The sequence below is a fragment of the Lampris incognitus genome, chromosome 3 (genome assembly GCF_029633865.1).
Source record: "Lampris incognitus isolate fLamInc1 chromosome 3, fLamInc1.hap2, whole genome shotgun sequence".
NCBI classification, from domain to species: domain Eukaryota; kingdom Metazoa; phylum Chordata; class Actinopteri; order Lampriformes; family Lampridae; genus Lampris; species Lampris incognitus.
The window spans coordinates 66,507,068-66,523,789 of NC_079213.1; the positions used below are offsets into that span (position 1 = coordinate 66,507,068).

General features: G+C 46.1%; 1 pseudogene; it reads right to left on the reverse strand.

Moving 5' to 3' along the window:
- Nucleotides 1-7,107: 7,107 nt before the first annotated feature.
- On the reverse strand, nt 7,108-9,341 carry LOC130109796 (uncharacterized; annotated as a pseudogene).
- Between the last annotated feature and the right edge of the window lie 7,381 nt (nt 9,342-16,722).

Consider the following 16,722-nt stretch of genomic DNA (forward strand, 5'->3'; position numbering starts at 1 on the left):
TAGATGAAGTGTCGATGTCGTACCATGAGTTGCCAGTGAGCTCTCTGCATTAGCTCAGGCATACTGCCACAGCCAGGACCCCATTTGAAGGGCTCATATTCGGATGATATTACAGACGAGGGCGAGGTTGGGGAGCATAAGCTAGGCTGTATGGAAAAGAAGACTCGTGTGGAAAGCTGTGAGTGGGCATTCATACCCAGGGTGAAAACGCAGAACCACCACAAAACACAGAGCTCTCTCGTCCCGGCTTGACAACGGGTCTGCCCCGAGAGTACAAACCACAGGAAGGGGGGGTATATTCCCACGAATCACACCTCCCAGCAGCCAGAGAGGACACGTGGACACGATTAAGACTGTGGCTAAACTATAACAACTACCACGTAAGTGGTGCTCCTAAAAGGAGGCATGCACGACAGTAAGGAACCTAATCAGAGGAACACTTTGGAGCTAGCCATGAAACTGTTGGGGGTTTTTTTTTGGGGGGGGTGTTTTTGGTTTTTGGTTTTGTTTTGTTTTTTTTGTTTTTTTAGCAGCCATCATTTATTTCCAGCAATATTTAACTGTTTGTTGCCTTCGGTCCTAAGATCCTCAGTCAACCCTCCCCTGCCATCAAACCATTGTCCATCTTAAATCTATGGGTTCTTCCACTTTGAAATGTTTTCACCCACACACGAGAGTCCAGTTTCAATCAATCAATCAATCAATCAATCAATCAATCAATCAATCACATTAGCTAGCTTTCTAGCTATCCACCAATAAAAAAATCTATCTATCTATCTATCTATCTATCTATCTATCTATCTATCTATCTATCTATCTATCTATCTATCTATCTCTCTATCATAAACCCATCCAGAACAACCGGAACTGTAGGATTAAAATCTAAAAATATTTTCTGAAAACATTTTTACATCATATACTGCGTTAGCTTCGCAAAAATAAATAAATAAACAAACAAATAAAAAATAACACAGCATACTATCACACATACATACAGCTAGCGGACACAAGGAAAACAGTGTTCCAAGAGGAACTGGAGGGTGGCACTGTTAACTGGAGCCCTCCCAGTAAACACCCCCGCCCATCACTCCTCCCTTCCGCTTGTTCCTTTGCTTTCAAGGAAAATCGTGGCGAGAAAGTGGAAAGAAGGAGCAAAACAGAGAGGAGGGCAAATGCGCGCGATAAGAGAGGGAGGGGGGGCGTGTAAAGCAGGGTGGCACACATGTCGTCACATCAGGAGGCATGATTGTCCAGCAGGATTACACTTTAATCAATCTAAAGCGCTGGCGCCCGTCAGCCACTGTGCTAATCCTATCAAAGGAAGGGCCTTCTCTACTCGCCCGCCTGGGCTCCTCACATCTCTCCACTGGGTCAACCTGTAGGCCAGTAAGTCAAGAGTGTTCCGACCATCGGAGGGGGAACAGCCCGACCACATACTCGCCAGTTTAAGGCACCTTCAGACTGGACTCGTTTTCTCTGAGAGCGAGCGATGCAGGGAACAGGGACGTGATTCAAGCCCAGCGACCTGTAAGGAGCTGAGAAATGCTGAACTTCTGGGTGACATGGGCCACATATCGCCTGTCAGTAGCCAATCAGATTCAAGTGTTTCACGTCACACCTCCCACGTTTTGACAACGGCTATCATTACAGTCTCTGGATTCCAGGTTTCATTCAATGTCCAGCTCCAGGACCAGTAGAATAAAAACTAAAAGTAACAACACAAAAAGTATTGATAAATTATATATGAACTGACCAATGTTCCTTTATAATTTGAATACACACGCACGCACACATATGCGTGTGTGTGTGTGTAACTGGAAACTAATACACAATGCAGAAATTGGTGCTCAGTACTAGCAGAGAGAAAACAGACTTCGCTCTCGCCACCTATCACTCTAAGATCTATCAGACACTGACACAGGTACACTGACACAGGTACACTGACACAGTTACCTGCTAAATGATTTTTCATGGTTATGTCAAAGGTACAGAGACACAAAGGTGGAATCAATGCAATTTTTTTTAGCAAATGAATAGTCCTGTATATGTTGAGAACTTTCAATTCCATCTTTTTTGGGGGGGGGGTTCCCCCTTTTTCTCCCCAATTGTATCCGGCCGATTACCCCACTCTTCCTGGTCGCTGCTCCACCCCCCTCTGCCGATCGAGCATCATCAACCTTCGCAAAAACAAGCACGCCCCCCCACACTCTAAGCTCAGCCGGGATGGCCGTAGAGAATGCCCTTGGACGACTGAAAGGACGCTGGCGATGCTTAATGAAGAGCAATGACACTGACCTTGACCTAACGTCCAACGTTGTCGCTGCTCGTTGCACTCTGCATAATGTATGTGACATACAGAAAGATACCTCTTTGCCAGAGAGGAACACTGAGGTGGATCAACCAGAGGGTCTGGGTCAACCGCATGCTGTGGTGTATATATGAGGGAGAGAGACTTGACACGGCCCAACTCACCCGCAACACTATTACACAACCCAACTGCAGTGTTATCGGAGTGAACAGTGTCGATGCTGTACCGGCGCGATTGTTACTGTTATGCTGGGTTTCTTTAGTAAATGTGATCAACCTCATGTTTTGTAAAGCACTTATTTATGGAAAAAGGCAAAAGCATAGTCCTTCATCAAATAAGTTTTCCTTGATAACAAAGGCCTCGGCCAGTATTCAAGTGTCCAAAAGTAGAATTATAATACAATAGAACAGTAACCAAGTAACACAAAATATGAAATTTATATAATAAACTATCAAGTTAAACAACATACAACAGTGCAAGTAGAAAAAAATGTAATGTAACACACACACACACACACACACACACACACACACGCCGGGAGATAGTTTACCTTCATAATCTCCAAACTTGCACTATAAATAAACAGATGGCCACCTTTGAAGAAACGAAGGATAAACATGTGAAACAGCACAACACTTGGATGTGGAACAACAAACTACAAGCCACATGCCCCGAGGTTTTACCTCATGTCTTGAGTGAGTAAAATTCAAGTTCACATGTGGATGCAAGCATTAAACGTCTACCTGAATGAGTGCATTAAACTGTGCTCATGCATACGCTGAACCTGCCCGACCATGGAGGCAAACTGGATTTGTTCTTTAAACTAGTGATTTCTGTCCATTTAGCTATGAAACCCTGGCAGGAGCAGTCCTAAAACAGGAGGCTCGGGACAAATCTGGTGTTGTGGGTAATGAGCAAACCGCTGGGTTGCATAGTGAGATTTAAAGCAGCTTAGTAAGCGACAGACAATGCACTGCAGCGGCATCGCCACAGCGAAAACAAAGCAGTGGGTCACTAGTGGTATGTGTGTGTGCGTGTGTGTGTGCATGTGTGTGTGTGTGTGTGTGTGTGTGTGTGTGTGTGTGTGTGTGTGTGTGTGAGTGTGTGTCACAACACAAGCTGGTGAAGTGTGTGTTAACTTATGTGATCCGCAGGAAACAGAAAGGGCATGGACCACACTGCAGGACTGAGATGGGATATATTTACGGTGTTATGACGACTTCTGTTTTCTTTTTTGATTTGTTTTTTTCCCACAATGCTGTAATTACTATACAATATCTGCAAAGGCCTGTGGGCTTTACGTGAGGTCCAATATTATATGCCTCTAAGTTTTCAGTACAACCCCCCCCTTTTCTCCCTCCAATTATATCCGGCCAATTACCCCACTCTTCCGAGCCATCCCGGTCACTGCTCCACCTCCCCCTGCTGATCCGGGGAGGGCTGCAGACTACCACATGCCTCCTCCGATACATGTGGAATCACCAGCCGCTTCTTTTCACCTGACAGTGAGGAGTTTCGCCAGGGGGACGTAGAGCGTGGGAGGATCACACTATTCCCCCCAGTCCCCTCCCGAACAGGCACCCCCGACTGACCAGAGGAGGCGCTAGTGCAACGACCAGGACACATACACACATCCGGGTTCCCACCCGCAGACACGGCCAATTGTGTCTGTAGGGACGCCCGACCAAGCCAGAGGTAACGGGGATTCGAACCGGCGATCCCCGTGTTGGTAGGCAACGGAGTAGACCGCCGCGCTATGTGGACGCCCCCTCAGTATAACTCTTACCCAGCACCAAGAATGGTCCTGTGCTGTTCTTCTGCTTCATGAAAATGATTTTGATTAAAACCAACTACTGACTTTCAAAGCATGCTGATGTGACCAAGAATTGAGGGTTTGTAGACGGAAGGTGCCGTCCATTACCATTTACTGTATCTTCCATTACCATTTACCGCATCTTCCATTACCATTTACTGTATCTTCCTGATTTTCACTTAGTGACTGGAAAACCCTCTGAAACTGTAACTGTGATTCAAGACTATATAAATAAACCTGATTTGACCGGGAATGCCATCCATGTTCATCGTAAATTAGCAAGAAGAAATTCGGAATCAAATTTACCCGACCCTAAACTCTTAAATCTAAAATCTTACCTGTGGAACCAAATATATCAAGGATGCCAGTGGTGTCTTTCTCCCCCTCTCTTTCCCATTTCTTCCGGTGTTTCCTCTCCATCCCAGATCTCCACCTAACTCATCCTACCTACTCTAATAGTTATCTTCTTCACACACACACACCCCTTCTCCCTTACCTACTTATTTTCTCTCTCTCTCTCTATCTGTCTACATCTGACCAGCTGGCTGGAGGAAGAGACGCCTCTGTGTTTGAAGGACCCTCTGCTTACTGAAAGAAATATCTGATTGGGAGGCTGACAGACAGTCAGAGAGGTAGATAGCTGGGAAAACAGGCATCTGGAATGTCCTATTGACATTTTTTTCTGCCTATTTTTGGCCTTGTCTGTCATTCCCTCTATCTGCATCCATCTACTGGGCATATAACATGACATGGGAAAGACAAGTTAAAGGAGGGTTCGGACAGTCATGGATTTTCTGTTAAGCTATGCTCTCCCTCCCTGTCTGTCTCCCACTTTCTCTCTCCCCCTCTGTCATTCTTCTGACCTTTACATCTAACTTAAGGTTATATGTGTAACCCTGGTTCTCTGATTAGCATGAGTGAGTGTCTCACTATGGGAAAGCCTCCTGCGTGACCTCATCAGAAGCTCAAATAACATTATGCCAGCTCTAATTGGCTGGCACTAGTGACATCTACGTCAGGAGAGGATGGGACTCTCCCCTATATATTGGGCTGACATAGAGTCAGTTGTCATTCAAAACAAGCTCATCTCTTCCTCGCTTTCATAGCAAGGAGGGTGGTCTGGTGAGACACTCACTCTTGCTAATCAGAGAACTGGGGTTATATCTATAACCTTAATTTCTCTTTCATAGCATTCATTTTGTGTCTCACTATGGGAAAAATACTGACTCCTGGATTGCCATACATGCCTGTCACTGTCCCCAGTGGCACTTCACAAAGAAGAAGCCAGGTTCTGAGAAGAGCCAGTACTGAGGACTGAATGTTTCATAGCTGGTGCTGTGACATCTAACTTGTAAAATCTAGCAAACGCGTGGGGTGAGGCCCAGCATGCAGCCGCACACATCTCTTGAATAGAAACTCCCTTAAAGAGAGTCCATGAGGTTGCTAAACTAATAATACTGTAGCCCGCAGTAACTGGTAGAATGTGCACATAGGCCAGTAGGAGACTGGAGACCCTTGCTAGTAATAGTCAGGACAATAGCCCTCACTATCTAGTGGGAAAACCGCTGTTTGGACACAGGCTTTCCCATGTGTGGTTTTGCCCAAAACACAAACAACTGGTCACCCTTTCTAAAACCCTGGGTCCTGACCAAATAACTTCAAAATGCGTGAACTGGACAAAGAGTGTACAAATGCCGGTGCTCCTAAGAGGAGAAAGGTGGAGGATAAAAAGTAGCCAGTTTGATAGGGGAGCACGAGCCTGTAACCTTTGGGATAAAAGCTGGGTTAGGCTGCAGATTGACTTTAGTATTCCCCGGGGAAAACTTTGTACATGCATAATGCACGGGAAGTACATAAATTTCACCTATGTGCTTAGCCGAGGCTAAAGCAAGCAATAAGGCCATTTTCAAGGCCAATATTTTCAACGTCACTTGTTCCAAAGGCTCAAAATGGGAATAGGAGAGAGTGTTTAGTACAGTGGAAAGATCCAATGATGGAGCCAGTGGTCTCGATGTAGGCAATTTACGGCACGTACCCTTCATGAATCAACACACTAAAGAGTGTTGACCCACAGTCTTTGTCAAAACCAGTATAGCAGGCTGAAATAGCTGCCAGGTGCAACTTGATGGTTTAGAAAGCCTTATCCTTCTTAATGAGGTCCTGTAAAAATGACAGAATCACTGCCATGGAACACTGAAAAGGAATAGCTTATGACTTGAGCACCAGCTTTCAAACACTAATGACCTAGTTGAAGAGGCTCTGACACACTGAATAGTGTCAATAACACTGTGAGGGAGTCCGACTGTATTCAGGTTGAACCACTCATGGGCCAAGCCAAGAAAAATAGCCTGTCTGGGTGGGGGTTGAATATTTCCCCCCTGTAACTGAGACAGCAGGTTCCTGCATAGTGGTAATGGCCATGGAGGGTCGGACAGGAGTTGAAAAATCTCCGCTAGCCAGTGTTTCCCTGGCGGGGCTACCAGGATTATAGACAGACCACTTTCCCTCAATCTGGCTAGAGTTGGAGGAATCGGAGCTACTGGGGGAAATGCATTAAGGAGGGTTTTTGGCCACTCATGTGCCAGTACATCCAACCCCAGTAGGAGTCTCTGACTGTGAAGAGAGCATTCTTCCCTGTTGCATAAACGTCCATATCCTAACCGAACCATAACCAAATCTGAAGCTTCCAGTCCACATACAGTGGGTTGCCCCTGGGTAACAGATCTGCCCCGCAATTCAGAATGCACAGTAAATGAGTCACTCTCAGTGATTGCAGGTGCACACTGCTCCAAACTATCAGTCGGTGTGCCAGTGTGTGTAACTGAGGGGGCCTCAGCCCCCCTTTCCTGTTGATGTAAACAACGATGGTAGAATTGTCTGTCCTCACTAAAAAATGATGACCCCTCATCCAAGGGATGAAGTGCTTCAGAGCCAAGTGAACAGCCAGAAGCTCCAGACACTATTTGGGTAGAACACATGTGAGGGCTCATCTCCAATTCACTGTTCTCCCCTCGTGAGTGGCACCCCAGCCCACCAGAGAGGCGTCTGTGGTGATCACTTTCCTGACCAGGGCGATTCCCATAGAAACAGCTGGAGTCAAGAAACCTGAGCTCTTCCACTGGCGAAGTGCTGGTGAGCAGTCTGTGGAAAACCTCACCCGGCGGTGGCCATCGCAGTGAGGATCCAGATCCAGAGAGGCTACCCAGCACTGGATGTCTCTCATACACAGGCACCCCAGAGGTATGGCCACTACAGAGGAGGCCATCAGGCCCAACCGCCTCTGGCATTGTTTTTGGGTAACCATATTGCCCCTGAGAAACAGTGCTAGATTTGTCTGCATAGTCTCCATACTTTCCAGGGATAAAAATGCTTTGGCTTGGACAGAGGCCAGAGTGAGCCCAATTAAAGTAATGCATTGAGCAGGTTCCACATTTATCTGAAAACCAGATTGACAAGGTGTTGAGTGAGAGTATCCGTGGACAAGCCACCTCCTGCCGAGTGGAGGCTGCCACTAGCCAGTCATTGATGTATCTAGCCACTCAAATATACCTGTTCCTGAGCGGGGCTACTGCCGCCTTGATGCATTTTACAAACACTATTGGGCTCAGGGACAGACCAAATGGCAGAACCATGTACTCATTGGCTATCCCCTGGAAAACGAATCTCAGACATTTCCTGTGTGGGGGGTATATAAGAATGTGGAAATAAACAGCCCTCAAGTTGACTGATGTGAACCAGTCGCCTGCGTGCATGAACCACAGCAGAGAAGTGTGTGTCATCATCCTGAATTTGTATTTCCTTAGATGACGGTTTGGGGCACAGAGATCCAGAATGGCTCTCATACCCCCCCCCCTTATTTGGGACTAGAAATTATCTTGAGTAGAACTCGCTGTGGGTCTCCTTGGGAAGGACAATTCTTATAGCTCCTTTCTTTCTCAAAGTCAAAATTTCCTCTCGTAGAATATTGGCAGACTCGCCCTGAGCATGAGTGGATTATTTTTTTGAGATGTGGTGGAGCAATATTGAACTGTAGCCCTTCTCTATCTTTCTCAACACCGATTTTGACTGAGTGCATGCAGCCCAGCGCTCCCTGTGCAGAGAGAGAGAGGGCTGACTGGCCACTCCATCAAAACTGATGTGTTGACGCCCTCAGCAGTCTACTGGGTTACGCATGTCAGGACGTTTTTATTACAGAAAGCCTTAGAAAAGTGTTTGTGTGACAATACTGAAAACCTTATCTTTGTTTCCCTTTGGTGAGCATATGAATATGAATGCCAAGCCGCGTTCTGCACTCCTTTCTTACTTTTCCACTTGAGGTCTGGTTTGGGGAGATTGCTTCCTAGACCATGGGTTCTTGGGAACCTCTGGCGGCCTGGGAGCTGCCTGCACTTTTGCGATCCTGAAGGCAGGGGCTGGGTGAGAGGCAGCCTGTGCATATGACTAGTGTGGCACCGTAGGAGTGGCGGGTTGAGTCTTCCTCGGCAGACACAGTTTCAGCACCTCATTCTCTCTCTTTCTCCTCACATCTCTTCTGCATGGATGTAACAGCTGCACCTAGGAGACCCTGAGGAATGATGGGAATGTCAAGGAGCTCCTCTTTCTCCTTGGTTGTCAGGTTGGTGAGCCCGAGCCAGCGTATCCTCTCAGGAAGAATCATTAGGCCCATGTCTGTCTCTGTAGCTTGGATGGCTACCTTGTGGAGATGTAGGACGTGGTCAGTTATAACACAGATTTCTTCCCACAGGGTGGTATCTGGTTTAACTGTCATATCCCCTTCTAGTTCAGCTTGGTAAGCTGTGAGGATAGAAGAGGCATTGAGGGCTCTTACCGATAGAGCCGCTGCCTTGTAACACTTACCAGTAAGACTAGACTGGAATCAGTCTGTCTTGAAGGAGAGTGATGGAGCTGAAGAAGACAAGGAGGTCTTTGGGTGACAGTGGGCTGCTAACAATGGCTCTATGGGTGGCAACTCGTGGATGCCATGGGACTCAATCCCCTCACAATCTAACAGGGAACCCCCATAATGGGGTGTTTCTTGTTGTATGGCCTATCTTTCCATGTCACCGCCATCTCATCAAGTAGCTCCAGGAAAATAAGCAGCACTTGCTTCCCCGTCTTCTTCACCTTAGACAATTTCTTTCCATCAAACCAAGATTTCACAACCTCTGCTTGGACGATGGGCCATGGAACGCTGAGCCTGGCAGCTGCTTGCTTGCACATGTCAAGATCCAGGGGAGATGACAAGGAAGGCTGGTCACCTCTATTACTCAGGCTACCCGGCGGCAGAAGACTTTGCAGCCCCACAAGTGGTGGCCAGGAAGATGGAGTCCTTCTCCTCATCGGCAGACAACAGAAGCTCAGAGTTGGCCGACTCTTCCCCATCATCGTCCATGTCTCTTACCAGGAAGGCGTAAGCAGCAGCAAAGCCCTCACATCCCTCATCTGTCTCTTGCAATAGGAAAATGAGGCCTGGGAGCGGGGGTCTGCCTCCACCCAGCTCAGTCGAGGTGTGGCGGCCAAGCCCTCAGAAATTTCTGCCTCTTCCTGTGATGCAGCTGCTTCACCCGTGAGTCGGTCTCCCCCTGACAGGATAGCCTGGCAGACCAGCCGGTGGAGAGTGCATACACTTGTCGCTGAAGCCTGAGCATGGAGTAGGCCCAGACACGCTGCACACATGGGGTGAGTGTTCCAGCTAGATTCCCCCCCCTTTTTTCTCCCCAATTGTACCCGTCCAATCACCCCACTCCTCTGAGCAATCCCGGTAGCTGCTTCACTCCCCCTACTAATCTGAGGAGGGGTTGCAGACTTCCACATGCTTCCTCTGATACATGTGGAGTCACCAGCTCCTTCTTTTCACCTGACAGTGAGGAGTTTCACCAGGGGGACGTAGCGCACTGGAGGATCCCGCCATCCCCCCCAGTCCCCCCCCCTCAAACAGGTGCCCTGGCCGACCAGATGAAGCGCTAGTGCAGTGACCAGGACACATACCCACATCCGCATCCCACCTGCAGATACGGCCAACTGTGTATGTAGGGACGCCCAACCAAGTCGGAGGTAACATGGGGATTCGAATCAGCGATCCCTGTGTTGGTAGGCAATGGAATAGAACACTATGCTACCCGGATGCCCTCCAGCTAGATATTCTATTGTCACAGGGACAAAGGTTTGGGCCTTTTCCAGCTTCACTGGGGTTATTAGCCATAGCCATGGTTACCTAGTGGGCTACAGACTCTAGCAAAATCACTAAATAGCTTGTGCAACAACCAGGTGAGAATGAAGAGTATTACCATCTTCCTTGCTAGCATAGAGACAAAAAGTAGTGCTACTTTACTGGAGGTATCACTACTATTATTAGCCAAAGTATTGCTACTTTACTTACGAAAGTCTTGCTAGTTTTGTTTCATAAAAGTACTGCTACTTCACGGTAAAACAAGTCGTAGAAGAGTATTGCTACTGTTTATGAACTAGTGTGTGACTGTACAGCTGGGAACACAGCACAAAGTGACCAAGTTGTGCACTTAAATCTCTGGATAGTTTAGCTTAGCTCCCAATAGCACAGTTATCGACAGGCTTCTGTGAGAAGCGAGAAGAGTTTTTTGCATGACAACTGACTGACAACTGACATAGTTCAGTTGTCATTATAGGCAGAGGGTCCAATCCCCTCCTGATATAGATGTTACTAGTGCCATCCAATTACGGTTGGCGTAATGTTATTTGAGCTTCTGATGGGTTCACGCAGGAAGCATTCCCATAGAGAGACATAAAACGAATGCTATGAAAGAGAAGTATCATACTTCAGCCCTGGCAGTCTCTCTCCCACTCTGTATTTCGATAACTCTATTGGTTTATCCTTCTCTACTTGACATCTTTCTTGCCGTCACTTCCTCTTTTCCCCAGCAACCCCTCTTATCTTGCTTCCTTTCATCATCCTGCCTCTCTCCATCCCTGAACTCTCTCTCTCTTTCCTATTGTCCCAGAACAAGTCCCCTAACAAACATAAAATGTTTTCTTTGAAACAAGTGACAATTTGCCTCTGTTCTGTGTTCCCTTTTTTCTTGTAAAGTGTCTTGGGTTTGAGAAAATGCTGTATGAATTTAATCTATTACCATTATTCTTAACATTCTCACTCTTCTTCTTCTTCTCATTATTATTATTATTATTGTTGTTTTTGTTGTTGTTGTTGTTGTTGTTATCAGTAGTGATGGTGATAATGGTAGTACCTGCAGTAGTAGTAGTGTAGTAGTAATAGTAGTAATGGTAGTAGTAATATTTTGATAGTGGGATGAGCTAATTATTCTCACTCGTTTCAAGGGTTGTTTCACCAGTTTTACGTCGTTCAACCTCGCTACAAAATCTGCAATCATTTCCGTGGTCATTCCAATAATATCAGACCAGTAGTACCAGTATCAACTAAAAGAACTTGATTTGCAGTAGACAAAAATATCAATCATCTATTTGCTGAGCGATATGGAAAATATGATCTTGATAGGGAATTTTACACAATAATGATATATATCACAATTTCTATTTACAAATGCAAAATACCATGTTTAAGAATCCAACTGAGGTTTAACTAATTGAACTGTTTGGTTAATGTAAGTCATGATATCAAACCATAACTCGTTTTAAAAAAAAAACAAACCTCTCAGATATTTCAAACCTCATTTTGCAAATTTTGCACAACAAAACTGCATATCACAATATGACAACATCCAAATGTCATCCCTATACAATCCCAAAGAAAGCCAATAAACAATCAAATTCAATTACTGTTTAGACCAGCGTTTCTCAAACTGTATGCCGCGGCACCCTGGTATGCCATCTGACAGCGTCAGGGGTGCCGTGAAAAAATTTGCAAATCTAACATTTTTCATATCAATTATCAAAAATTAAAATACTAATTTATTTTACAAAATGTTACTGAATAAATGAATGGATGAATAAATAAATGGATAAATAAATTCATTTCAGATAAATAAATAGCCTACATACTCATGAGAAACTGTCTCGCGTGCCCATTTCCCCTCACACGTTACATACGGGTCAGTGCAGTGCGCGGTCACGTAAGGTCAGGGCATCGTTGTTATCATTTTACACGTCCTGACATTTTGATGCCGCTAAAACCCAAAACCAAGCCATGGACCGTTTCCTAAAAAGAAAAGTCCCACCAGAAGCTCCAACAGATGGGGATACTTCAACAGGCACTGACAGTGAACCGGAGCCTTCTTCTAGCAACAACCGGCTTTTATCCTCCAGTTCGGAGTCGTCTGCACCCGTCGTACCACCGGGAGATGCTAATGTTAGTAAGGGCAAGGCTACTAGCAAGGGCAAGGCTAAAAAGACAAAGACAAAGATTTTGCGATACCACGACAGCTACATTGCACTTGGCTTCATTAGTACCGATGATGCATGCCCTCTCCCGCTCTGCCTCGTATGTGGAAAGACACTGGCGAACCAAACTATGGTTCCCAACAAACTCAAACGACATCTGAAGCAAAAACACCCACACCTTAAAAACAAGGGGAAGGAGTACTTTGTTCGCCTTAAAACCCAGCAATCGCGGCAAGAGAAAGTCATGTGTAAAGCTGCCAAAGTATCCGAGAAGGCTCTGGAGGCCAGCTACCTCGTAGCAGAAATAGTAGCGAAAGCCAAGAAGCCCCACACAATCGCAGAGTCCGTCATAATACCTGCTTGCACGGCAATCGTTACCAAAATGCTTGGCCCACAAGCTGCCAAAGAAGTAGCCAAGGTCCCGCTGTCAGACTGCACAATAGCGCGGCGAATCAATAGCATGTCTGCCGATATTGAAGATGTCGTTTTGGATAAAATCAAGGCCAGTGGACATTTCTCCTTACAACTCGACGAGTCAACTGATGTGAGCGGGCACGCTCAGCTTTTAGCAAATGTTGGCTTTGTTGATGGGGGCCGTATTAGAGAGAACTTTTTATTTTGCAAACTGCTCCCCAACAACACTACAGGAGAAGAAATCTTCCGTGTGACAACTGAGTATCTTGACAAGGGTGGTTTGAGCTGGAAGAACTGTATCAGTATTTGCACCGACGGCGCGGCTGCAATGACGGGCAGTGCCAAAGGTTTCATTACCAGGGCCAAAGCGCAAAACCCTGATATACGAACAACCCACTGCTGCCTTCACCGAGAGGCACTTGTTGCTAAGACGCTACCAAAAGAACTTTCCGACGTACTGAACAAAGCAGTGGACATGGTTAATTACATCAAGGCGCGCCCGTTAAAGAGCCGCCTTTTTTCCATTCTTTGCGAGGAAATGGGAGCAGAGCATCAAAGCTTGTTGTTACACACGGCTGTCCGCTGGCTTTCACGGGGTAAAGTTTTGACCCAAGTGTACGAGTTAAGAGAAGAACTGAGGGCCTTCGTGATAGACGAGAAACCTGCATTTGCAGAGCTACTCGCAGACGAGCAGTGGTGCGCAAAACTCGCGTATATGGCTGACATATTTAAGCACATAAACGAGCTGAATATCAAAATGCAAGGTAGACAAGAAACCCTCCTCTCCTCATCTGACAAACTACGCGGCTTCAGGTCCAAGCTCACACTCTGGCGTTCCTTTGTAGACCAGGGCAGGCTGGATATGTTTCCCCTGTGCAATATGCATACAAACAACACCACATTGTCAGGCGTAATAGCCCAGCATCTGACCACTCTTGACGAGCGATTCAATCACTATTTTCCCTCTGAGTCATATGCTGAGTTTGACTGGGTCCGTGATCCTTGGAGTGCGCGTGCAATGGAAAGTGCAAAGGACTGCTCACTTCCAATACAGGAACAAATGATGGAGATCAGGGAAGATCGCACTTTGAAAATGAGATTTTGTGATGTGGAACTGGACAGCTTTTGGATATCAGTGGGAAACGAGTACCCATTGTCTTCAAGATGCGCTGTTGCTATTCTACTACCCTTCTCCACAACCTATCTATGTGAACTGAGTTTTTCAAGCCTGACGTACATCAAGAACAGGTACAGGGAGCGACTAAGGACTGTGGACCAGGATCTACGTGTCTGCCTCTCATCCATCCCTGCCAGGATAGGGCAGCTTTGTGCGTCTTCCCAGGCCCATGTCTCTCATTGATGGTGAGTCACGCCCCCTCTCGGCCTCTCTCTCTCCCCTATGCACTCCTGGCTCTCAGTTGTGGCATATTTGTGCGTGAGTGTGTGTTCATGTGCACATGTAGGCCTATCTCACTTTGTAAATGCGGGTTGTGTGTGGGTGTGTCTCTGTGTGTGTGTGTGTGTGTGTGTGTGTGTGTGTGTGTGTGTGTGTGTGTGTGTGTGTGTGTGTGTGTACAGAGGCTGGATGGAAGAGTACAGATGGGAGTGTTCCTGCCATTTCTTTGTGTGAAGTTCCTGTCACTTCATTATGCTGGGAAGGGGGATGGCAGTTTGAAGGACTTATTTTGACACTTTATTTTTTATTCTGGAGGGATGTTATCTCTTTACCCACCTTATTATCTGTCTGCCTATCTGTTCATTGATACACGCCGTCCCCTAAAAATAAAAAAGGATATTTGCACTAATAGAGGGATGCAGTGTCGTTTTTAGCTATATTTTTACACTGGGGTGCCTTGAGATTTTAGGCACTTAAAAAGGGTGCCTTGGCTGAAAAAAGTTTGAGAAACACTGGTTTAGACAATCATCTCAACCAAGTAGGCCGGTTTTCCATTTGCATTAAGAAAAAAAAGACTAAAAGTCAACGAGTCAGTGAAGATGGATGCATAACATCAGCACAAGATCCTATCTCCCGTGCTCCCATCCCCTCTGGTGATCCATCATACAGTAAACTGTACATGGGATCCCATCTGTCTGCTGGAATCCACCCCAGCAGGATGAAAGGCATGTGGTGTTGTATGGGAATCAGGGTCTCTGTGTTATCTGATTGGCTGACACTGAGAGCTGTCTGTAGAGTTAGTTACTGGGGAGAGTAAGCGGGGGGGGGGGGTGGGGGGGTGGGTGGGAGGCAGAGAACAAGGAGACGATAGCACTGTGTCAGCAACTTCTGGACCTGCGGGGGCTCGCTTAAGATGGAAGATAGGAGTGTGACTCGCACAAATTTGTATACGCTTTTCTGTGTTTTCACATATTTGATGTAGTGAGATATTTTGAAGTTTAGTCTGTTGGTTTTTCCCCCCTCTCTGCACTTGTATCAAAGTTAAGATTCCTTTACTACTGTAAACTCTAAGCCAACTTGCACTGTGACTTGGGAGATGGAGGTGTGGGGGGGGGCACTAAATGGTGTAGAAATGGTACCATGTCAGCAATACCTGTGCAAATCTAAATTTTTGTTGGATCTCCCGGAGAGGGGATGAATCCTCGGGCCATTCCAGTTTCTGCCCCAAGACCAATGACATGCAGGCTTGGTGAATCAGAGGCTTTAAACTGCCCATTAGTATGAATGGCTGCATTTGGGCCCTGCAATGAACTTGCAGTCTTCCCAGGGCGTCTCTTCACCTTCTGCTCGATGCATACCGGGATAGACTCCAGCTCCCATGACCCTGATTCGGATTAAGAGGGTATGAACAACATATGAATGATGGTATATGTAGTGTTACTAATCACCGTCGGTTTACTGATAACTGTTCATCCTGTGTCTTGCACAGCTGCCAGCTGCCTGATTAAAAATAACTGTCATATGCAATTAATCAATGTAATACAGTGAGTAACGATTACAACCACATTTTTAAGGGAGGGGAAAAAAGATAAAAGAGGAAATGTGAAGAATTTGTGAAAAAAAAAAACCTTTAACAATGGCTTCTAAATCACCATCAAGGTGGTGCGATGAATGAAGCCCATCATTGAGGTATTTTCTCTGTTGACACAGTAGGGAGGGTATGAAAGGGCATCACTGGAGTCAGAGATACACGAACGAGGTACACGCGGCCCTGGTGATGGGTATGACCTACGCTACACCATCTCTGATGGGAGAGAAACACCATGGAATATTCACCCAAGGTAGTTATGTGACATTTCACCCGAGAAAGTAAAGGAAGGAAGCGGCATCGCTTAAAGGGTCGCAGTATTCAAGGGAGCCTGGGGGTTATGTATCGGCAAGCCAGGTCTTAATGTGCCAGCCCTGCTGATGAAACAATGACGCAATCCAACCTGCCACTGAAACAAAGCAGCACACGATTTAACCAACGCAACCCAACGGCAAACATATTTCAGCACACGATATCCAGTTTATAGACTGTAACGGATCAAATCCCCAGAGTGAACACATTCGAGTGTGTCCATTCGATTAGTGGACACCTGATGCTTCTTTTTTGGGGGGGGGGGCAGGTGCCAATGAGGTCAGTTTGAAACAGCTTGGAAGATGAATGGATTTTAGATGTGCACTACCACTATTCTAATCAATCAATCAATCAATCAATCACTCAACCAATCAATCACTCAATCAATCAGTCTATCAATCGATCAGTCAGTCAGTCAATCGATCAATCAGTCAGTCGATCAATCGATCAATCAGTCAATCAATCAATCAACACATTGTGAATGTGTGTCTTGAATAACCCTGATCACGTACCGCGATCGATTTATAAACGTGTCAGGAGTTTAGGGAGCTGTTGCCGCT